Source organism: Dasypus novemcinctus, chromosome X (genome assembly GCF_030445035.2).
Source record: "Dasypus novemcinctus isolate mDasNov1 chromosome X, mDasNov1.1.hap2, whole genome shotgun sequence".
Taxonomy (NCBI): Eukaryota; Metazoa; Chordata; class Mammalia; order Cingulata; family Dasypodidae; genus Dasypus; species Dasypus novemcinctus.
In genome coordinates this window covers 40,860,825-40,884,828 of record NC_080704.1, presented here as the reverse complement: position 1 = coordinate 40,884,828, position 24,004 = coordinate 40,860,825, and the positions used below count along the sequence as shown (strand labels likewise).

At 38.1% G+C, this 24,004-nt stretch overlaps 1 pseudogene; it reads left to right on the top strand.

The window, feature by feature from the left end:
* The first annotated feature begins 11,494 nt into the window (after positions 1–11,494).
* On the top strand, positions 11,495–13,411 carry LOC101444070 (ATP-dependent RNA helicase DDX18 pseudogene; annotated as a pseudogene).
* Positions 13,412–24,004: the final 10,593 nt, after the last annotated feature.

The following is a 24,004-nucleotide window of genomic DNA, read 5'->3' as shown; positions in this document are numbered from 1 at the left end:
AGGAAGGATGTAGACTGAATGTGCATTCGAACTTATATCTGGATGGAATGTAGGTGATATGTTAATTCAAGCTTACCTGGTATGTGGGAGGTATGTTAATTCAAGTTTACTTGGTATCTGAACAAACCCCTAAACTCTAAGAAACTAAAAAAGTGCTTTCCACACCAAAAGCGCTGCTTGACCCCCACTCCTAAAACCTCCTTATAAAAAGGACCTGGAAATCTTGCTTGAGGTGTGGTTTGCTGGACAGAAGTCTGCCGGCCCAGCCGGTCGTAATAACCCTTCCTTCTCAGAAGAGTCTTGCGTCCTGGCCCTCAATACCATGATCGCCAGCTTCTCTCTGCTGCTACAACAGAATCACCTGGTTGAGTTTTTGAAACAGCAGATACATTTGTGCCACCAATAACTCTGATATAATGGGTAGGGAGCATGACTTGGGCACTGAAATTTTTAAATGTTCCATAGTGATCTAACAGGAAACCAAATTTGAGAAGCCTTGCTCTAGAGCAGTGGTTCTGAAACTTTACCCCGCATTTGACTAACCTGGAAGAGTTGTTACAATACAGTTTCTGGGCCCCACCCCCAGAGTTTCTTGTTTAGTAAGTCTGGGACAGGACCTATGAATTTGCTTTTCTAACAAGTTCCATCTGATACTGTGGTTGCTGTCTAAGGGCAGACTTTGAGCTTGTTTGAAATGCAGAATTTCAAGACCCACTTGAGACCTGAGGAATCACCAAATGCATCCTCAGGTTAGGTTTGTGAAGCAAGGGACCTAGAAAGACTAATGGAATAGACCATCAAGAAGGATTAGATTAATAACTGGTTAAAAAAAAAAGCTTAGCAAGAAATGATATTATCACTAGAAACTGATATTTCTATTGACGTCTTTAGGCTCGATACCCATCTTTCTGACATTAGGGTGATTTTGGTTTATTCTGTTAATAATTCTCTCTTTGCATAAAAGCTAGTGAAGTACAAACACAAGCATTATCTAACCTTGTGCTTCCAACAGCTCTATATTGTATAGTATAGAGCCCCAAATTACAACAGAATAACCAGAGAAACTACAAGGCTACTTATCCTTGTATTTTCAACTAGGTCTTAAATGAGAAAAGCTAGATTAAAAATAATGTCTCATTGTCTCTTGCAACAAGATTTTAGTGCCTTTAATTAAAAAAAGAAAACATTTTATTGTATAATAATTTTAAGATTTTCAAGAGAGTTTTGTGATATTGGAATGGTAAATGATTTTACTAACCATCTTTATTTGCTTGAGCTTCTGATGTGGGCTATGGGTGGGAGGCTCTTTGTCTCTTCGGAGATAACCTTAACCTAAGCTGTCTGTCCTGATTTGTGGGTGTGAGATGGTGGGAGGCTGCAGCCTTGCCCTTGGTAACCATGGCAACGACTCCAGTCCCAGGAAACAGTTTATCAATGCAAACCAAATGTGCTAAATGCTTATCTAGAATGTATGAAGTCCGTGCTAAAAGCTTACCTAGGATGTGGAAGGTATGTATATATGCTAATTCAAACCTATTGAGCACTGAAACAAAGAATAATTTAGCCCTTCCTCTGTATGAAAGGAACTCAAAATTCTTGTTCGGGGCTCGTTTTTTTTTTTTTTTAAGATTTATTTATTTATTTTAATTTACCCCCCTCCCCTGGTTGTCTGTTCTTTTTTTTTTTTTTTTTTTTTTTTGTTTTTCATTCCTTATCTTTTTAATGTTACATTAAAAAAAATATGATGTCCCCATATACCCCCCACTGCCCTCACCTCACACCTCCCACAACAACAACTTCTTTCATCATTGTGGCACATACATTTGACCAATAAAATTAAAATTAACTTATATTTGCAAAAGAAGCAGTAACAACTTAAAGAAAGGAAGAGAATCTTTTCAACAAATGATGCTACATGCAAATTCAAGTAAATTAGTAAATTAGACACTTACTTTCACAAAACTTAATATAAAATTGGTTGTCTGTTCTTGGTGTCTATTTGCTGCGTCTTGTTTCTTTGTCCGCTTCTGTTGTCGTCAGCGGCACGGGAAGTGTGGGCGGCGCCATTCCTGGGCAGGCTGCTCTTTCTTTTCACGCTGGGCGGCTTTCCTCACGGGCGTACTCCTTGCGCGTGGGGCTTCCCCACGCGGGGGACACCCTTGCGTGGCAAGGCACTCCTTGCGCGCATCAGCGCTGCACATGGCCAGCTCCACACGGGTCAAGGAGGCCCAGGGTGTGAACCGGGGACCTCCCATGTGGTAGACGGACGCCCTAACCACTGGGCCAAAGTCCATTTCCCGGGGGCTCGGGTTTGAAACAGAAACCTCCCGAGTCTGGCAGGCTGTCAATAAACCATTGTTATTTCTCAAAATCATTCCTGAGTCCTGGCCTTTCTATATGCAAATAATTGAACCTCTCTCAACTGCTACAACACTTCCATTTTATCCAGGGAATTAAAAGGAAGACACAGTGGTTAACTGAAGCAGGCTGACATACCAATAATCCTTAGCAGTGGTGATAAACACTGCATCTGCAAAGATCAAAGAGTTGAAGCCAACACCAGCGAAGTCTGCTGATCTTCACAAAATGGCCATGATCTTACATCACCAAATGGCCATAGCCTTACATCAACATCCTACTTGCTAATTAACAAACTGCACTTCAAGGGCACCCTGCCCCAAACAGCCCCTATAGCCCCCATAGTGACAATGAGTCAGGTCCCCTTTATCCCCCTCCCATTCCCTTTGTTTCAAGCAGCCATATAAGCTGCTCCCCCAGCTCACACTTTTGAGCAGAAACCTCTTTTAGTGATGCTCCTGCATTAATGCAACTTTAGCTCAATAAACTTGCTCTGCACACCCCTTTTTAAGTCTGTTTTATTTTCAGCACAATAGTTTTGAAAATAGAGTTCCCATCTACTTATACCCAGTTTTCCCTGTTGTTAACTTCTTATATTAGTATGACCACATTTATCACAACTAATGAATCAATTATTGTTAGCTATAGTCCAGAATCTATTCATATATCTTTAGTTTTCACCTAATGTCATTTTTCTGTTTGAGGATTTCATCTTTTGTATTACCTTACATTTAATCATTGTGTTTCTTTAAGCCCTGTAGTGTTTGAAATTGTGTTCCCCTAAAAGATATGTTTAAATGCTAATCCCCAGTACTTGAGAATGTGACGTTATTTATAAATAGGGTCTTTGCAGATGTAATGAAATTAAGATGAGGTCAGACTGTGCTAGGGTGGTCCACAGATCTAATGATTGGTGAACTTAAGAGAAGAGGACACACAGACACGGAGGATGTAGAGGGAATAAAGCCATGTGAAGAAAGAGGCAGAGATTGGAGTGATGCAGCTACAAGCCAAAAAATAACAAGGATTGCCAGGAGAGGCAAGGAAAGATTCTTTCCTGGAGACTGCAAATGAAACATTGCCCTTCTAACACCTTGATTTTGAGTCTTGATTCTAGCCTACAGAACAGTAAGAGAATATATTTTTTAACCTTTTTTACTCTTAAACCCCTCCCCCCTGAGAAGATTCCCTCGTCTGCTTTTTCATTGTATTTTGCTTGTGTTTTGTGCTCACTGTTTTTGTGCTCATTGTCTGCTCAGTTTTTCTTTAGGAGGCATCAGGAACTGAACCCAGGACCTCCCATGTGAGAAATAATCACTCAGCCAGTTGAGCCACATCTGCTCCCCAGATGTTCCTTGTTTTTGATGACATTAAGAGTCATCAACAGGAGTACTAGTTACATATTTCTAGACTGTCCCTTAATGGACATTTGTCTGATGTGTTTCTCATGTTTAGACTAGGGTTATAGGTTTGGGAGAGCAAGCCCACAAAGGAAAACTTACATTTCATCATATCATGTCAAAGGAACATAATAACCTGACTTAGCACTTGTAATGTTTATCTTTTTTTTTAAACTGGGATTATGTGATTTATTGGATACAATTAATAAATAGCTTTAAAGAATACAATAGAAAGTTTGTCTAATATAAATTTTTAACCATCTTAAGAAGTTAACATCCCAAAAGCAATACCAAGTTTTGCCTAAGGGATTACAAAATTAAAATACAAATTTGACATTGTTTATGCTTCTATGAACAAATCTGAAACATAATACATGTGTCATGAATATGAATAAAGTAACTATCTTTTAACGTTAGTGCATCTCCAGATGGTGGCTACATCTATCATGGGTACATAAAATAATTTACAATTTTGACTACAGAGAGCATTAACAATAAGTGTATTCTAGGGACTATGTTTCTGTTGGTACAGTCTAAGAATGCTTTGTAATGTTTATCTTGATCACCTGGTGAGGTAATGTTTGTCAGGTTTCTCACTGTAATGCTGCACTTTCCCATCCTTTCCAGATCTTACACTCTGGAAGGAAGTCACAATGGGCAGCACACCAGTGAGGACTAAGGTGTTATGCTCCACCAAGTTGAGGAGAAGGAGAATCTGCATAAATTATTTGGAATTGTTCTTCATGGGAAATTTGTCCACTCTCCCCTATTTATTTTTATTTTTGTTTTTTTTAATTTTTAATTTTTATTTTATTTCTCTCCCTTTCCCCCCTCCCCCACCCCAGTTGTTTGTTCTCTGTATCCATTTGCTGTGTGTTCTTCTTTTTGTCCGCTTCTGTTGTTATCAGTGGCGTGGGAATCTGTCTCTCTTTGTTGTTGCATCATCTTGTTCCATCAGCTCTCCGTATGTGCGGCACCATTCTTGGGCAGGCTGAACTTCTTTCACACTGGGTCGCTCTCCTTACGGGGCGCACTCTTTGTATGTGGGGCTCCCCTATGCGGGGGACACCTGTGTGTGGCAGGGCATTCCTTGAGCGCATCGGCACCTCGTGTGGGCCAACTCCACATGGTTTCAAGGAGGCCCGGGGTTTGAACCACGGACCTCCCATGTGGTAGGTGGATGCCCTATCCACTGGGCCAAGTCTGCTTCCCCCTATTTATTTTTAAATATATTCATTCATTTATGTCATTAAGGACTCTTGGATATTTATTTTATGCATTGGTTTATAATCCAGTATTTCCTTATATTGTTGCTCAAAGTGTCCAGTTTTGGCCTTTGAGAATTCTTTCTGTTGGTCTATTGGTATGACTATTTGTCATACCCATATTGTTGTGTTTATTTTATTTCATTTTTATAATATTCTTAATTTCTAGCACTACAAGATGCTCCAGTCTCATCTTTTATACTCCTTGACCCAGCCCTAGAATCTACCATTTCTCCAAGGAGTGCGGTTCCATTTTTTTTTAAAGAGCTACTGGGGATTTAACCTGGGATCTTGTACATGGGAAGCAGGCTCCCAAACCACTGAGCTACACCTGCTTTTGAGCCCTATTCTTTTCATTGGAAAATGGTATTAGGTATTAGAAATCAAGATCTGGATGGTGGATATGTTTGTTATTACTGGAGTATCATTGCTGCCAGGTCCTCGCAGCTGACAGAGCAAGGAAATATATTCATGTATATTAACCCTTGTATATACGTGCATCTCTAAAGATTTCTGTGTTTATATATCTATATCTCTATTAAGCTAAACATAAATTTACTTATATCTCTAATTCTAATCTAGTCCCATATGAATCATCTGGCCTTTCCCCTTGTTTCTGTTACTTCCCACTCCAACAGTGAGAAAACTGTTGCCATCCATTTAAGTAATTGTTAATTTCTGTCCAAGTGACAGAAATTTCAAAATTGTTGACCTGTACTCTTCCAGGAAACAACTTTACCAACTAGGATTTATTGTTTTTGCTTTGTCAGTGTACTAAGAATTTAACAAAATGATTCTTAAATTGTGATATGTCAGGTGGTATATAATTAATTACTTGAATCAGACAACTCTGGTATTTTAGTGAAAGTTGAACCATGCATTATGTTCTAAATGAGTGGGCAATTACAGCTGTACAGTACAAATAGTACAGGAGAAGTTTATTAGATGATGTTGAAATAAGTCAGGATTGGTGTTCAGCTGGCATATAAATCCCCACCAGTGAATACAATCTCGTAATATTTCTTTGTTGGTTGGTACCTGGTCACTGCCCTAAGAGTCAATCCTGGGTGCTTCAGCTGTCTTACCCACTTCTTCTAGACCCTTAGACCCATTCAAAACCTGGTAACTGGGAGCAGATGTGGCTCAAGCATTTGAGCAGCCACCTCCCACATGGGAGGTCCTGGGTTTGGATCCTGGTGCCTCCTAAAGAAAAAAAAATCAATGAGCAAAAAACAACAAGCAGACAATGAGCAAAAACAATGAGCAAACAGACGAGGGAGCCATCTGTATGTGTGGGGGGGCATCTGGTAACTGAAGGATTAATGCCTGCCATAGCAGGCATTCTCCAGATCCTGTGCTATTTATCTACAGTTCCCTTTCAGATTGTAGGATTGATTGCTATTGTAAGTTAAATATTCTGGCTATCACTCCATTTTATAATTGAACCATGAGTATGCACCTAAAGATTATAGTTATTGTGGTTCTGATGATATCAAGAGCAGTGGTTGTACATTCAACATTAACTACTGTTCAGAAGCTTTAGTCTCATTAATAGTAAATCTGCCTCTGAAGTGTGTGCTCTATGAATTGCTTGGCACCAACTTTTGGGTGGTGTCTGATTTGATTGCCAGCTCTAAACCAATAAGAATCAGTGGTTTTCCTAATCATGGGTGGGCTCTGGTTTAGTAGAATTCTTGGCCTTTTCCTAAAAATAATTGGTCTCGATCTTGTTGACTTTTGGAAGTTACTGGTTTTAATTAGAAGTTATATATGTATATAATCTCTTCTGACTTAAAAACAGTTACAGGGAAGCAGACTTGGCCCAGTGGATAGGGCATCTTCCTACCACATGGGAGGTCCATGGTTCAAACCCCGGGCCTCCTTGACCCATGTGGAGCTGGCCCATGCGCAGTGCTGATGTGTGCAAGGAGTGCCGTGCCACATAGGGGTGCCCACCATGTAGGGGAGTCCCACACACAAGGAGTGCGCCCCGTAAGGAGAGCCGCCCAGTGCGAAAGAAAGTGTAGCCTGCCCAGGAATGGTGCAGCACACACAGCTGATGCAGCAAGATGACACAACAACATAACAAAAGAAACACAGATTCCTGTGCTGCTGACAACAACAGAAGCAGGCAAAAAGAAGAACATGCAGCAAATGGACACAGAGAACAGACAAATGGGACGTTGGGGGGGGAGGTGGAGAGGAGAGAAATAAATAAATTAAATCTTTAAAAAAATAAAAAATAAAAATAAAAACAGTTACAAAAGGAATCTTGCTCATAAAGAAATTTAATATGGTAGTTAATTGGGAGGCTGAATGATAAATAATTATAAAGTATACCTCATTCATTAATATATGTTGATTAATAATTGTATTCTATATTTAAAGTTAAAACAATATTGAGCTTTTACATCATGAACTGAAATTGTTAATGAGAAATATATTTTAAGATGTTCTGTTTTGATGTTTAAAACAGGATGTACTGCTCTTACTTACATTAAATATTTTCCTATATGCAATAGAATGTTATCAGCCCTGTTATGGATACATAAACATTTTCTTGATGTGTAAGAAAGTGTAATATGCTTACTCTCTTTAAAACAATAGGAAACTACCAATTACTTGAATAGAAATTATATTGTTTTAATACAGTAAACAGGAAATGTGGAATTATGAAAGTTTGTGCTAAATACAGTATCACTCAATTCATACATTTTTGAAGGGTACAATTAGTAGCTTTGGATCAATTATTATTAAATAGTATTTTTAAAATGAATTTTAAGCATGACTCTTCCAGATGCCTTGATGTTTATGAAAGGGAAAGAACCTGAGTCTCATAGAAGCCATCTATAGATAATCAGCTAGATCCAGAGTCAAACCATATAGAATGTTAATACACTCAGTTTGGTAGTGCCACCTTTGTAACTAACTATTGCTCAGATGAAGTAATATGTTCACTTTGTGTGACCTTCTGTGATGTTTTGTATATTTAAATTAAGTAGGCAAATGAATATTTACACAATATTTAAAATATATTAAAATTAAACAGTAAATTTTTGATGTTGAATTTAATATTAAATAATATTTAAATAAGTACATAAAATGATTTATATGCCTCTAAGGGGTATTTTGATCAGCTAGGAAGAAACAACTTTTGAGGTACTCAAAGCATCTTTATGGATTTAAAAGAGCAGTACTTAGGATATTTATATCATTTGGATATTCCATTCTTAGCACAGACCTGCAGTCCATTGACAATGAGCCATCTAGAATTTAGCACCATGGTTGCTGAAAGGCAAGCAGTAGAAAATTTCAGGAAGATTTCAGTAACGGTCTAATTGATCATAATTGAAGACAGTGTTGGACTATTGCCCTGAAACATTGCTTATAATGTTTTGAGCAGGTGGGTTATATGTAGCACTGTGTACTTTCCAAGATTCTTGACATTGCATGTATAGATAGAATTAAGTGAGGGAGGAGTAGAGTTCATAAAGAGTCACTGTGCATTCTTATAAAAACATCTCTTCCTTATTCCTTCATTACACCCTGTGAAAGGTTGAATGCAATGGCACCTTCATCCTATGATGAACATGATTTTCATGGTAGATTTGTTAAACCAAACCACTGGATTATAGCATAGTCCCTAAAATAAAACAGAATATTCCATATATATTTAACAACAAAAAAAATAGAATACCAGTTTATTATAATAAACTAATAAACTACAAGCATAAAAGTATGTTCTTCATTCATTCATAGCAAAATGATGGTGTTTAAAATTTGTATAAGGAAGCGGACTTGGCCAGTGGTTAGGGTGTCTGTCTACCACATGGGAGGTCTGTGGTTCAAACCCTGGGCCTCCTTGACCCATGTGGAGCTGGCCCATGCACGGTGCTGATGCGTGCAAGGAGTGCCATGCCATGCAGGGTTGTCCCCGCGTAGGGGAGCCCCACATGCAAGAATTGCACCCCATAAGGAGAGCCACCCAGCACGAAAGAAAGTGCAGCCTGCCTAAGAATGGTACCGCCCACACAGAGAGCTGACACAACAAGATGACGCAACAAAAAGAAACACAGATTCCCGTGCTGCTGACAACAACAGAAGCGGACAAAGAAGAAGACACAGCAAATAGACATAGAGAACAGACAACCGGGTGGGGGGATGGGGGGAAAGGGGAGAGAAATAAATAAATTAATAAATCTTTAAAAAATAAAAATTTGTATAGAGCCAGTGGACCAAGATATCAGTATAAGATATTCCAGCGTGCCATTCCCTTACAGAATCTTTGAACGACAAGAAAAATCTGGCATAGCCTTCTTCCTCAGAACTTCAGAAAACAGTTAAAAGGTTGCAGTAATTGGACAAGTGCTGAATTAATAAAATACAGTGTGACAGTTTGGAAGTTTTGTGAAGCCCAGAAAACATCATGTTCTTTGATCTAACCCATTCCTGTGGGTGTGGAACTCTTTGATTGCATTATATTCAGTTAATGGACCTTTTGATTAGATCACTTTTAATTAGATCATTTTAGGGCCTTGGATTGGGCTATGTCAGTGATACATGACCCAGGTTGGGTCTCCGCACTCTTGCTGGGGTCTTATATAAACTGAGAACTGAAGAGAAAGACATACAGAGACAAAGAAGAAAGACACAGGGAGAAAGACAGCTGTCATTTTTCTCTGCCATGTGAGAGGACTAGAGTAGCCCCAAAAAGCTGAATGAGGGGCCAGAGGCTGGAATCATCAGGGCACAGAGGCATGGAAAGAGGCCCCTGAGAGACAAGGCACACAAAGCAGATCAAAGCTGAAGAGCTGAGCCCAGCCGTGTGCTTGATTGCCCACAGTTGAACTTGGTGAGAAAGCAGCCTGGATGAGAAGGCAGCGACCCAGATGGAGAGCCACCATTTTGCTTTGCCATGTGGCAGGAGTTAACAATTGCCAGCAGCAGACTTTGGTGTGACAGCATCTCTGATGATGCATTGATTTGCACATTTTCATAGCTTTGGAACTGTAAGATTTTACCCCAAATAAATTCCCATTATAAAAGCCAACCCATTTCCAGTATTTTGCTCTCAGCAGCTTTAGCAAACTAAAGCACACAGCATTAAAAATGGTAGGGGAAGCTTGTGGTGCCTGTGCTGACCCCTCTCCCAGACCCACATAAGCATGGTGAGCAGATAGCTTGTGGTTCCATGGTGGATCCCTAGTGAGGGTAGGGAGAGGAAGAAGAGATATGATGTGGGGGCATTTTCAGGACTTGGAGTTGTCCTGGGTGATACTGCAGGGACAGATGCTAGACATTGTAGGTCCTGCCATGGCCCACTGGGTAGACTGGGGGAGAGTGTAAACTACAAACTAAATCACTATCCATGTGGTGCAGCAGTGCTCCAAAATGTATTCACCAAGTGCAATGAATGTCCCACAATGATGAAAGACGTTGTTGATGTGGGAGGAGTGGGGTGAGGGGTGTAGAGGCTATCTGGGGACTTCTTACATTTTTTGAATGTAACATTTAAAAAAAAGAGAAAAAAAAATGAGAGACTAGAGTAACCCCTATGCACATACTGTGGTGCCTGTATGTCAGTGCCAAACTATTAGGTGGCAGTCTGATAGGAATGACTGATCCAGGAAACTCCTCTTGGCATGCAGACAGAAGCATCTTGCAGACAGCTAAAGCAGTGTAGAGACAATTCAGTCAATGTGACCTGGGGCAAATAATTTTCTGCTCTTAACTCATCCAACTGTGCAGCCAAGATGGGGAGAAAGTCTATTTCATAGGAAGTAGAGGGGTCATTCAAATTCTTGGAAACTGGGATATTTCTAAGACCACAAACTGGTATACGCCCAGAAAATACAGAGAGGACCCAGCATTTCACACTCACCAGTGGCTGATCTTGACAGCAGGGCAAAACTCTGATAGAGAAAACAGCACAAAACCAATTTTCAGAATCTTTGAAAGGTGATTTTTTTAAAACTTTTAAAATTGAAGCTTATCATTCATACATGAACATCCATAAACAATAAGTATATAATAAAAGTTGTGAACTTACAAAACAAACATGCATATCATTGTACAGGGCTCCCATATATTACCCAATCATCAGCACTTTGCATTGTTGTGAAACAATTGTTACAAACTATGAAAGAACATCCTCAAAACATTACTACTAACTATAGCCAATATTGTGAAAGGTGATTTTTGACTTGGTTTGTTTGTTAGTTCCTGGCACTCAAAGAAATCTGTCATATCACTAGCAGCACACAAACTTAATGAACAGACAGCTCAGTGACAAAATCCCAGAGTTAACACTTTAAGAAAAAAAAATTTAGTGTCAACAAAAAATTACAAGACAAGGGAAGAAACAGTAAATGAAGGCCTATCCAAAGAAATAAGAAAAAAACCCAGGTAATGTTAGCCCAGAAAGCAGAGGACTCAGCTGCAGTACCTTCGTGAAGGTCCTCTACTGACATCATGTCTCACCTACCAATAAAACTCCTGCACAAGACTGAGAAGTGAAACCTAAAAATGTGGCAATGAAACCTAAAGCTACAGGATCCTCAGATGTGAGAAATCCAAAATGGAAGTGCATCTTAAGAAACTGTGGAAGTTGAAAAAGTTGAAAAGTCCTTAAAACAGTCTATAGATGTGGGCTTGTAGAAGCCCAAAATGGAGACATGTCTAATGAAACAGTGAAAAATGTTAATGTTAAAAAAATCCCCTCAAAAATCTACCATATTAACTCATGGGGAAGCAGCAACAGTCACCCAATTCAGACTCAAAAAGAAAAAGAGAAAAGCGGTAGAAAATGCTGGGCTTGATGGAAAAAAAAAAAAAAGCAAAAACTGAAGATAAATAGGAGTCCATAGAAGAAGGTGCTGCAGCTCCTAAAGAAACGGGAAATAGTGGGGAGAAGCCAGGTGATAAAGATGACAATGAAGTGCCCAACTTGCCCCTGGGACTGAAAGGAGCTTTTGAGGATACCACATTCACATCCTTAATTAATGTTTTCAATGAAAACACCTTGAAGGCAATAAAAGAAATGAGCTTTATGAACATGACTGAAATTCAATGTAAAAGTATCAGGCCACTTCTAGAAGGCAGAGATCTTCTAGTAGCTACAAAAACAGGCAGTGGAAAAAAAACCCTGGCATTTCTCATCCCTGCTGTTGAACTCCCAGCAATGAAACAAGAATCCTTATTCTTTCACCTACTAGGAACTGGCCATGCAGACTTTTGGTGTGCTTAAGGAGCTGATGACTCACCACATTCACACATATGGGTTGATAATGGGTGGTAGCAATAAATGGGATCAACATCATTGTGGCCATAGCAAGACAATTCCTGGACCATATGCAGAATACCCAAGGGTTTATATATAAAAACCTACAGTTTCCAGTTATTGATGAGATTGACTGTATCTTGGATATAGGGTTTGAAAAAGAATTAAAGCAAATCATTAAACTTCTGCCAATATGCAGGCAAACCATGCTTTTTTCTGCCACACAAACTAGAAAAGTTGAAGACCTGGCAAGAATGTCTCTGAAAAAGGAGCCATTGTGTGTTGGTGTTGATGATGATAAAACTAATGCAACAGTGGATGGTCTTGAGCAGGAAAACCTTGTTTTGCCCTCTGAAAAGAGATTCCTCCCTCTTTATATTTCTTAAGAAGAACAGAAAGAAGAAAATGATGGTGTTCCTTTCATCCTGTAAGTCCTATGAGTTGCTAAACTACATTGATTTGCCTGTCTTGGCCATTCATGGAATGCAGAATCAAAATAAGTGAGCAACCATCTTCTTCCAGTTCTGCAATGCAGATTCAGGGATACTGTTGCATGGCAACTCCGAGTGCTGGATATTCCTGAAGTCAATTGGTTTGTTCAGTATGACCCTTCAGATGACCTGAAGGTATATATTCATCATATGGGTAGAACAGTCAAAGGCATAAATGGAATAGGACAGGCCTTGCTCATTTTGTGCCCAGAAGAATTAGGCTTCCTTCCTTACTTGAAGCAATCCATGTTCTGTTAAGTGAATTTGGGTTTTCTTCATCCAAAATAATTTCTGACATTCAGTCTCAGCTTGAGAAATTGATTGAAAAGAACCATTTCCTTCAAAAGTAAGTCTAAGAAGCATATGAGTCATACATTCCAGCATGTGATTCTTGTTCTCTGAAACAAATCTATACTGTTAATAACGGAAATTTTGCCTCAGGTTGTTCTGTCATTCCATTTCAAGGTGCCTCCTTTTGTTGATCTGATCATGAACAGCAAACTTAAAAAGAGAGGAGGAGGTAACAGATTTGGCTACCAGAAAGCCAAGAAAATGAAGTCCAAAATCTTCAAAAATATTGGCAAGATATCATCTGACAGCAAGCAGTTCTTTCACTGAAGACACACCTTCCTTTCATATTGAATAACTTTGCCCTGAGATGGAATTTTTCCCCTGCTTTAACAAAGGAACTTATATCTATGATTTGCAACTTGGGTTGCAAACACTGAACACTCTTAATTTCCAGCAAATCTCGTTTTTTATTTTTCAGTTATAAAGCAGTTAAATTTTTCTTGGTTGCCTAAGGGCAAAACTAGGGATATTTTAGTCTTTGTTGTGATAATACAATATTTTAATTTAGATTCTTTTTCCCAAAAATTTATGTCACTGTTGTTAACAGAATTTTTTTTGTGCCTTTCTTTCCTGGTGCCAGAAAATTTTTATGACAAAGATGGTAGTACTAACCCACTGTAAAAGGCAGGGGAGAGAAGGTACTGGTGAGGTGGTGTTAATGCACAAAATAGTCTTGGTTTATTTTTTGGTTTGGTTGTTTGTTGGACTTTCACTGCAGTTCTTGATTCTTTCTGGAAATACTGCAATATAAAAAGGCAAAGAGCTTCAGGAAACGCCTTAGAAACACTTTAGATTAAAGGTGGTATCAATTTTTATATACTGCTTATTATTTGAATAAAGTACTCCTTGCAGGCTTAACATTTGGGTAGAAAATCTGGGTTTTTTGAGCCTCATTTTATACCAAGGTAAGTGTAATCTACTGTTCCATATCTGGTAACTTTGCAAAGACCCTTTTTAAGAAAACAAACAAGAATGGGACATATATTCAAATTTGTTGATTTCAAGGTTGTTTGGATTTCAGTTCTCCCTTCTGACTTTGCAGTGTGTTTAAACAGCAAGAACAAGTATCAACAGACTCTTAGCAGGGCCACTAAATAGTTATTGCTCAGTGAAAATTCAAATTAGTGCCTTTGTGAGAAAAATTATCTCTTCCAGAATTCATGAAACAAAAATAGATTGGCAGTGAAAGTTGAAAATGAAGGGAGGGCAGAGAAAAACCAGCAAAGCCACTGGAGTTTCCGTTGTAGGAACACTGAATTTGTAGTGTGTTTTGAGTAGTATGGTTGTTCTCTTTCATAGTGATTGAAAACCAAAGGTGCTAGCATCATTTTGCTGTTGTGCCAGTTAATATTCATAGATTCCCATGAAATATAAAGCCACTGAGAAGGTCAAGTGTAGGGCAAGCAGCCTTATAAATAGCACAAAACAGGAAAATAAAAGAACAGTCTTCCATGTCTGTTCCAGGTTGGTTGGCCCTGTCCTCCTGGAGATTAGACCTTGACTCCTGGGGTCCTAACTCATGGCAATTAGAAACTTTCCCACAAGTGGCTAGTTTTGCTTGTTTCAGAAATAATCATGTTTCAAAAAATACAGAAAAGCAAAGGGAAAAAGTATTTAATCCCTGAACAGAACTAAATAACATCAATATTTGGGTATCTAACTGTCCAGTTTATGCATGCTGATACTTCTTAATTTTTTTTTTACCAAAAGTGAAGTTACCCTCTACCCATTACTTTGTATTAACCAGCAAATTTCATAACATGTTTATTTTCCCATGTCATTAAATAATTATATTAAAAAAGATAAAAATCCAAAAGCCATCAAAGAAGAAGATCAAACTTTGGACTTACTGGAAAAAGATTTTGTAAAAAAAAAAAAGGTCATCAATATGCTCAAGGAGATAAAGGAAAACAAAGAGAAACAAATAAAGAATATCAGGAAAGCAATGAATGAAAAATATGAGACTATCAGTAAAAAGATAAACATTTTAAAAAGGAACCAAACAGAACTAGTGAAATTGAAGACCACAATAATTGAAATGAAAAATTTCCTAGAGGGTTTCACCAGCAGGTTGGAGCTGGCAGAAAATGGAATCAGTGAACCTGAAGACAAGACCATTGAAATGATTCAGACTGAGTAGCAGAAAGAAAAGATAATGAAAAACTATAGACAGAGCTAAGAGACCTGCAAGGTACCATCAAGTGTACCAATATACGCATTATGGGATTCCCAGAGGGAGACGGAAAAGAGAAAGAGGCAGAAGGAATACTCAAATAAATAGTAGCAGAAAACTTTCCAAATTTAACAAAAGATGGGAATATGCATATTCAAGAAGCCCCCCAAACCCCAAACTGGATAAATTTGAAGAGAAGCAGTCTGGAGGCATGGTAGGCACACTGTTGAATACCAACAACAAAGAGAGTCCTGAAAACTGCAAGAGTAAAGCAACATTATATACAAGGAAGTCTCAAGAAGATTAAGTGCTGTTTCTCACCAGGATCCATAAAGATAAGGAGGCTTTATGCCAAAATATTAACGTGCTGAAAGAAAACAACTGCCCATCAAGAATTTTCTATCTGGAAAGTCCCTTTAAAAAATTAGGGAGCAATTAAGATATCCCCAGATAAACAAAAGCTGAGGGAGTTCATCACTACTAGACTTAGAAAGGCAGATATTGGCAGAATGGATAAAAAGCATGATCCAAATAAATATTGTTTACAAGAGATTCACCTTAAATTTAAAGAAATAAGCAGTTTGAAAATGAAAACTTGGAAAAATATATACCATGCAAATAATAACTAAAAGCGAGTTGGAGTAATGTAGCAGTTTGATATTGTTTATGAATTCCAAAAATAGATATTGGATTATGTTTGTGAACTGGCCTGTTCCTCTGGGCATATTAGATTGGATTGGATTCAGAGGTTTCACTTTTAATTGATCAAATAATTATTAAGGCTTTGATTGGGTCATGTCAGTAAGATGTTGAGTCCCTACCCCTTGGTGGGCAGGAACTCACAAAGAAAAAGGTATGGCAGAGGAGAAAGTTCTGGGAAATAAATAAACAGAGAAACAGATACATGAGGAAAGAGAGGTCTCCTTTAGACAAGGCAGAGGCCCCAGGAAAAGAGATGAATTGTTTACCTGAGAGTTCACAGCTGGCCTTTTGGAGAGAGCAGAGCAACTGAGCCTGGAGAGAATGAAGCCCTGGGGAGAGAGACATCTATCCCAGCCTACAGATGATAATGGAAGAGGCTGAGACCATGGACCCTTAAAAGGAAGAGAAAGGATGACCATTGGCAGCCATCTTGCTCCAACACATGGCTGCAGACTTTGGTGAGGGAAGTATGTTATGATTTATGACCTGGTATCTGTAAGCTTCTACCCCAAATAAATACCCTTTATAAAAGTCAACAGATTTCTGGTATTTTGCATCAGCACCCCTTTGGCTGACTAATACAAGTAGTTCTATAACTATAGATAAATAAACTTGAAGTGATGAAGTGATGAATAAGGTCACTGTATACTGATAAAGGTGTCAACTCAACAAGAAGATATAGCAATTATAACTATATACTACTCATTGGCAGAGCCCCAAAATACATGAAGCAAATATTGACAGATTTAAAGGGAAAAGTGAACAGGTCTACAACAATAGTAGGAAGCTTCAATATACAACTTTTCATAATGGCTAAAATATCTAGAAAGAATATTAAAATGGAAAGAAATTCCTTGAATGATACTATAAATGAACTAGACTTAAAGGACATACCTAGAGAACACGTTACCCAACAGCTGCAGAATACATATATTGCGCTAGTGTACCTGGGTCATTCTCCAGGATACATAATAAATTAGGTCACAAAACAGCTCAGTAAATTTAAAAACATTGAAATAATACAATGTATCTTCTCCAAACACAGTAAGATGAAATTAAAAATCATTAACAGATGGAGAACTGGAAAATTCACAAATATATGGAAATTAAACAGTACACTCTTAAACAACAAAAGGGTCAAAGAAGAAATTGCAGTGGAAATTAGGAAACATCTTGAGGCAAATGAAAATGAAAATACAACATGCCAAAACATATGTGATGTAGCAAAGGCAACACTGAAAGGGTAAATTATAGCTCTAAATATTTCTATCAAAAAGAAGAAAGAGGGAAACGGACTTGGCCTAGTGGTTAGGGCGTCCGTCTACCACATGGGAGGTCCAAGGTTCAAACCCCGGGCCTCCTTGACCCGTGTGGAGCTGGCCCATGTGCAGTGCTGATGTGCGCAAGGAGTGCCCTGCCATGCAAGGGTGTCCCCCGTGTAGGGGAGCCCCATGCGCAAGGAGTGCACCCGTAAGGAGAGCCACCAAGCGTGAAAAGAAAGTGCAGCCTGCACAGGAATGGCGCTGCCCACACTTCCCGTGCCGCTGACAACAAAAAGAAGAAAGATTTAAAATCAGAGACATAACATCACAACTGAAGGATCTAGAAATGAAGAGCAAAGTAAACACAAATTGATAAGAAGGAAGGAAATAAATATTAGAGCAGATAATGGAAATGGAGAATTAAAAAAAAAACGAGAGGGACTCATTGAAGCCAAAAATTTTTCTTTGAAGAATGAATAAAATTGACAAATCTTTAGCTAGACTACAAAGAAAAATAAAGAGAATGCAACTAACTAAAATCAGAGATGAAAGGGGTAACATTTCTACTGACCCCATAAAATTAAAAAGGATTATAGAATAATTTCACGAATAACTGTATGCCATCGAATTGGATAACCTAGATGAAACAGACCAATTCTTAGAAACACACTAACTACACTGACTTAAGTAGAAATATCTCAATAGACAAATAGCAAGTAAAGAGATTGAATCAGAAATGCAAAACCACCTAACAAAGACATGCCCAGGAACAAATGGCTTCAATGGTGAATTTTACTAAACATTCCCAGAAGAAATAACATCAATCTTGCTCAAAATCTTCCAAAAATTAGAAAAGGAGGAATGTTTCCTAAATCATTCTCTGAGGCCAGCATCACCCTAATACCAAGGCCAGATAAAGATACCACAAGAAAAGAAAATTACAAGCCAATATCCCTTATGAATATCAGTGCAAAAATCCTCAACAAAATGTTAGCAAACCAAATTCAACACCACATTAAAAAAATTAGAAACCATGATCAAGTGGATTTATCCCTGGAATACAAATGTGGTTCAACATAAGAAAATCAATTAAACTAATACATCACAATAATTGAACAAATGATAAAAAACACATGACCATTTTGCATTTGAGATGTAACCAAATCCAGCATGAATTGTTGATGAAAGCAATTATAAAACTAAGAATAAACATGTTAAAGGGCATGTATGAAAAATCCACAATTAACATAATAATGGTGAAAGACTGAAATCTTTCCCATTAAGTTTGGGAACAAGACAGCAACACCCATTGTCACCACTCTTAATCAACATCATATCAGAAGTTCTAGCCAGAGAAATCAGTCAAGAAAAAGAAATAAAAGGCAACCAAATTGGAAAAGAAGAAGTAAAAGTTTTCCTATTTGCTTATGACATGATCCAATATATAGAAAATCCTGAAAATCACAACAAAGTTACTAGAACTAATAAATGAATTCAGCAAATTGGTGGGGTAGAAGATCAATATGCAAAAATCTGTAGTGTTCTACACACTAGTAATGAACAATCTAAAGAAAAAATCATGGAAAAAATTCATTTCCAATAGCAACTTTAAGAATCAAATACCTAGGAATAAATTTACCAAACTTTCATTCAGAAAACTACAAAACATTGCTAAAAGAAAGCAAAGAAGACCTAAATAAATTGAAGGACTTACTTTGTTCATGAGTTGAGGTACTAAATATTGCCAAGATGTCAATTCTACCCAAAATGATTTACAGATTCAACACAATCCCAATCTAAATTCTAATAGCTTTCTTTGCAGAAATGGAAAAATCAGTCCTCAAAGTTATATGGAAGGATAAGGGGACCTGAAAAGCCAAAATCATCTTGAAAAGAATAAATTTGGAGGACTCATACTTCCTGATTTTAAAGAGGATACCATGACCAACTGTAATCAAGATAGCATGATACTGACTTAAGGACAAACATATAGACCAAAGGAATTGAGTTGAAAGTTCAGAAAGAGACCCTTTTATTGATAGTAAATTGTTTTTGATAAGGGTGCCAAGTCCACTCAATGGGAAAAGAAAAGTCTCTTCAAGAAATTGTGCTGAAAACACTGGGTATCTATATGTAAAAGAATTAAGCATGTCCCTACCTCACACCATATAGAAAAATCAACTCAAAATGGATCTATGACCTACATATAAGAAGCTAAACTATAAATCTCTTAGAAGAAAACATTTTCATGACCATGTGTTATGCAATGATTTTTTAGATATTACACCAAAAGAATGAGCAACAAAATAAAAAATAGGTAAATGGGACTGCACTGAAATAAAATATATGTGCATCAAAAGATGTTATTATGATACAGATGGGAGAATATATTTATCAAGGCACAAATCTGATAAGAGTTTTATATTTAGAATATATTCTTTAAATCCTCAATGCAACAACAGAAAGAGAAGCAACCCAATGTAAAAATGGCCAAAGTACTTGAATAGACATTTCTCCAAAGATGACATATAAAGAGCCAAAAACAACACATAAAAAGATGATTAACATCAGTAGCTATAAGGGAAATGGAAATTAAAACCACATAATATATATTTTGTACCCACTAGAATGGTTAATATTTTTCAAAACACTAGCATTGGAGAGGATGTGGAGAAATAAGAACACTTGTTTATTGTGTGGATGCAAAATGGTACAGTCAATGTGGAAACAGTTTTGCAGTTCCTCAGAAAGTTAGATATAGAATTACCATATGACTTGGCAGTACCACTTCTAGGTATACCCCAGAAATTGAAAGCAGGAATTTGAATAGATATTTACACTCCAGTATAAACATAGTGACATTATTTACAATCACCAAAAGATGAAAGCATACCATGCATTCATCAACAGAAGGAGGGCTGAACAAAATATGGTGTACATCTACAATGGAATATTATTCAGCAGGAAAAAGGAACAAAGTTCAGATACATGTGATAGCATGAATGAACCATGAGAACATCATCTTGAGTGAAATAAGTCAATCACAAAAGGGCAAATAATGTACAATCTCACTAATATGAAATAATCAGATTAGGAAAATTCAAATAACCAGGAACTAGAATGCAGGTTTCCATGGGCTGGGATGGGGGTAAGAATGGAGAATTAATACTTAATTTGTGCAGAGTCTCTGCTTGGGGTGATGGAAAGGTTTTGGTAAAGGATGGTGGTGATTGTGGAGTGAGTTACCACAACTCTGTGTCATGGGACGACAGGTTCAGGGCACAACAGAAACTTAATAAATGATTACTTTATTGTACAGAACACTGAGTCCAGAAAGAGAAAATCTCTATGTCACTTACAGGGTCCAAAAGAGCTGGGGACTATAGTCCACCATGGCCCATGCCCTGAGCTGACCTCAAACTGCTCCTGGTTGGGGTCAGTAGATGGCAGCTCCTCATGCCCCACTTTGCAGGAGAAGAGAGATCAATCTATTTGTTTGGTTGTGGTTTTTATCCACCTTGGGAGGAGGGGACTTGTCACTGAGAATTCCTGTTCTGATAACCATCTGGGACTGCTTGTTCCTGGTTTCTGTTTTTAAGATGCAGCAGGGACTTGTCATTAGACTTAATATCTCTCCCAAGTTGTGGAGGGGCACACAATAGAAAACAAGGTGGGGGTAGGGAGGTCTGGGCAATGGTCTCTTAACAGGTAGCTGAGACCTTCCCAAAAGTGATGGTAACACAACATTTGGAACATAATTAACAATATTGAATTGTGTATTTGAATGTGATTAAAAGAGGAAATTTCAGTTTATGTATATGATACTAGAAAAAAATTTAAATGGGACTGTACACCACCATCAGTGAAACCTAATGTAAACTATGGACTATAGGTAGTAGTATAATTATAATATTGTTTCATAAATTGTAAAAAAAGATACCCCATCAATGCAATCATTGATAATAGGGAAAACTCCACATACGAGGAGGTTATTTGGGAACTCTGTATTTTCTGCATGATCATTTTTCTCTAAACCTACATGTTCTGTAATAAATAAAACTTTTTAAAAATTGCGTAGAAAGTAAGAACGGCCCCAAACATCCAAGATGGTATTTACCATCTTTTATCAGGTTATTATAATCTTATTGCTATTAATTCTGGGTTGCAGAATAAAAGATGTTAAGCAGATGCTGTGCTTTTTGTTTTTTGTTTCCTTCCTTTCTTCTCTCCACCCTCATCCTCTTTGGTGTGGTCAAGAGTTGATTGGAGAGCATCTGCCCTGCTTAGAGATTTTTTATTTTAACAGCTGTTCCATTGTCTTGGCCTGTATCTTTTGCTTGTTGCTTTTGAGTCACTTTTTTTTTTTTTGCTGGTTTTCAAAAAATTCCTAGAATTGGACGCCCAAGCTGTTGGCTGCTGCCAAGGCATCCCCTAGTAGAATCTTCTCCACATCCCCTTCCCCAGACCCTCCCTGGCTCCCCAATCCATTAGCTCTTTGTAAATAAGGTTTGATTAACCAAAAATTATGTGAACAGGATTATAGTATTTAATGCCTATCGTTGTTTTTTGCATGGTAAATGGGACATTTAAGGGAAGAAAAGCAACTTATGCTTTTCCAATGTAATTTTTGAATTGAATTTCAATTCAAATATTGCAGAAGTCTTAAAAATACCATTAACAGTTAACTTCATCTCTCAATCCCATACACTTGTGTATTAAAATGTGTTATCTTTTCACATATTACCTTTGCCTTTACAAACATATACAATCCTAGGTATGTACATATGTATGTGTGTGTAATCATATACATGGAAATAAGTATATATTTGTATGTGCATTATCGATTTTAAATATAGTGTAATATATCTATTATGTGATTTGTATATTTTTCTTAATATGTCACACAGCAGATTGGAGAGGGAGGGTAGTCCAGGATTAGCGGGCAAGTCCTATAATTTCTTATATGTGGCTTCTGAAGTGGCCTCTTGAAGTTGCCATTTCCAGGCTGACAGAAGAGAAGACAGAGGATGCAGGGCAAACCTCTTTAAGGAGATGACTTTGGAAGAATTTTTTTTTTTTGCTTGCTTTTATTTTTTATTTTTTGAAACAACAGAGTAAATTAGGTAAAACTTATTTTCATGTTTATCAAACCACTTTAGAGTGAACTCTGTTGTGTCCACCACCACTCTTGTCAGGGAAAAGAACATTACTGGTGCCCCAGTTGTTTTCTTTATATCCCTTTCCAGGGACAGCTTGGTTTAACTTCTCTAATCATTATTTCTCTATATAGCTATTGTTCTGTACAGTTTGGGGCATTTCACATTAAAAAGGTTACAGTCAACCTTTTTTATGCTTACTAAGCATTTTTTAGAAATAAACTATTTCAGGTTAAAAATTAAGGGGTAGAATTCGATACAGCTAATGGAAATGTATTGTTCTTTTTATAAAATTCCATTCAATTTAAAAATAATTGTTTTCCCATTCTTTATTTACTTACTTTTATTAAATGTATTGAGCTACCTTATTTTGGTACTTTTTTTTTTTATTGACTTTGTAATAATATTACATTGAAAATATATATGTGAGGTCCCATTCAACCCCACCCCCCCACCCCCCCCTCTCCCCCCCCCCCAACAACACTCGTTCCCATCATCATGACACATCCATTGGATTTGGTAAGTACATCTTTGGGCACCTCTGCACCTCATAGACAATGGTTCACATCATGGCCCATACTCTCCTCCATTCCATCCAGTGGGCCCTGTGAGGATTTACAATGTCCGGTGATTACCTCTGAAGCACCATCCAGGGCAGCTCCATGTCCCAAAGACGCCTCCACCTCTCATCTCTTCCTGCCTTTCCCCATACCCATCGTCCACCATGTCCACTTTTCCCAATCCAATGCCACCTCTTCTATGTGGACATTGGATTGGTTGTGTCCATTGTACCTCTATGTCAAGAGGAGGCTCAGATTCCACATGGATGCTGGATGCAATCCTCCCATTTTCAGTTGTAATCACTCTAGGCTCCATGGTGTGGTGGTTGTCCTTCTTCAACTCCATCTTAGCTGAGTGTGGTAAGTCCAATAGATCAGAGTGTAGGTGCTGGAGTCTGTTGAGGCTCAGGACCTGGCTATCACATTGTCAGTCCAGAGATTCAAATCCCCTAAATATATCTTAAACCCCAACATTAACTGCACCTCCAGCACATTAGCATGAAAGTCTTATGAAGGGAGATCCCATCTGAGTCCAGATTCATCACACATAAACACCATTTCCAAAGAGGGGCCATCTGCCCTGGTAGTTAACCCCATCGGCCATGACCATAACTCCCATGGGTCTTTTTAGCCCTCAAAGGAACCAATATCTGGGGGTTGTATCTGCTTTATCTGCCTCTGTGGCTCTGCTCAGTTGTGCATGAGGGCAATCCTTCTGCCAGCCTCCAGACTCTTTTTTTAGAAACTCGTAGCCATGTAAACTCATTTCTCCTTTCCATTTCCCCCTTACTTTAGGTCAAACAGCATTTTAAAGTCATGGTATTTTATGTAGACATGGATATTCTGCTGATCCGCATTGAACCTTCCGTATAAGGTCATTTTCCAGTTGCATCATCAGTTGGTAGTTGATAGTGGTCCCTCGTTGCCAGGGAGGCTCATCCCCGGGTGTCATGTCCCACGCGGGGGGGAAGGCATTGCATTTACATGCTGAGTTTGGCTTTGAGAGT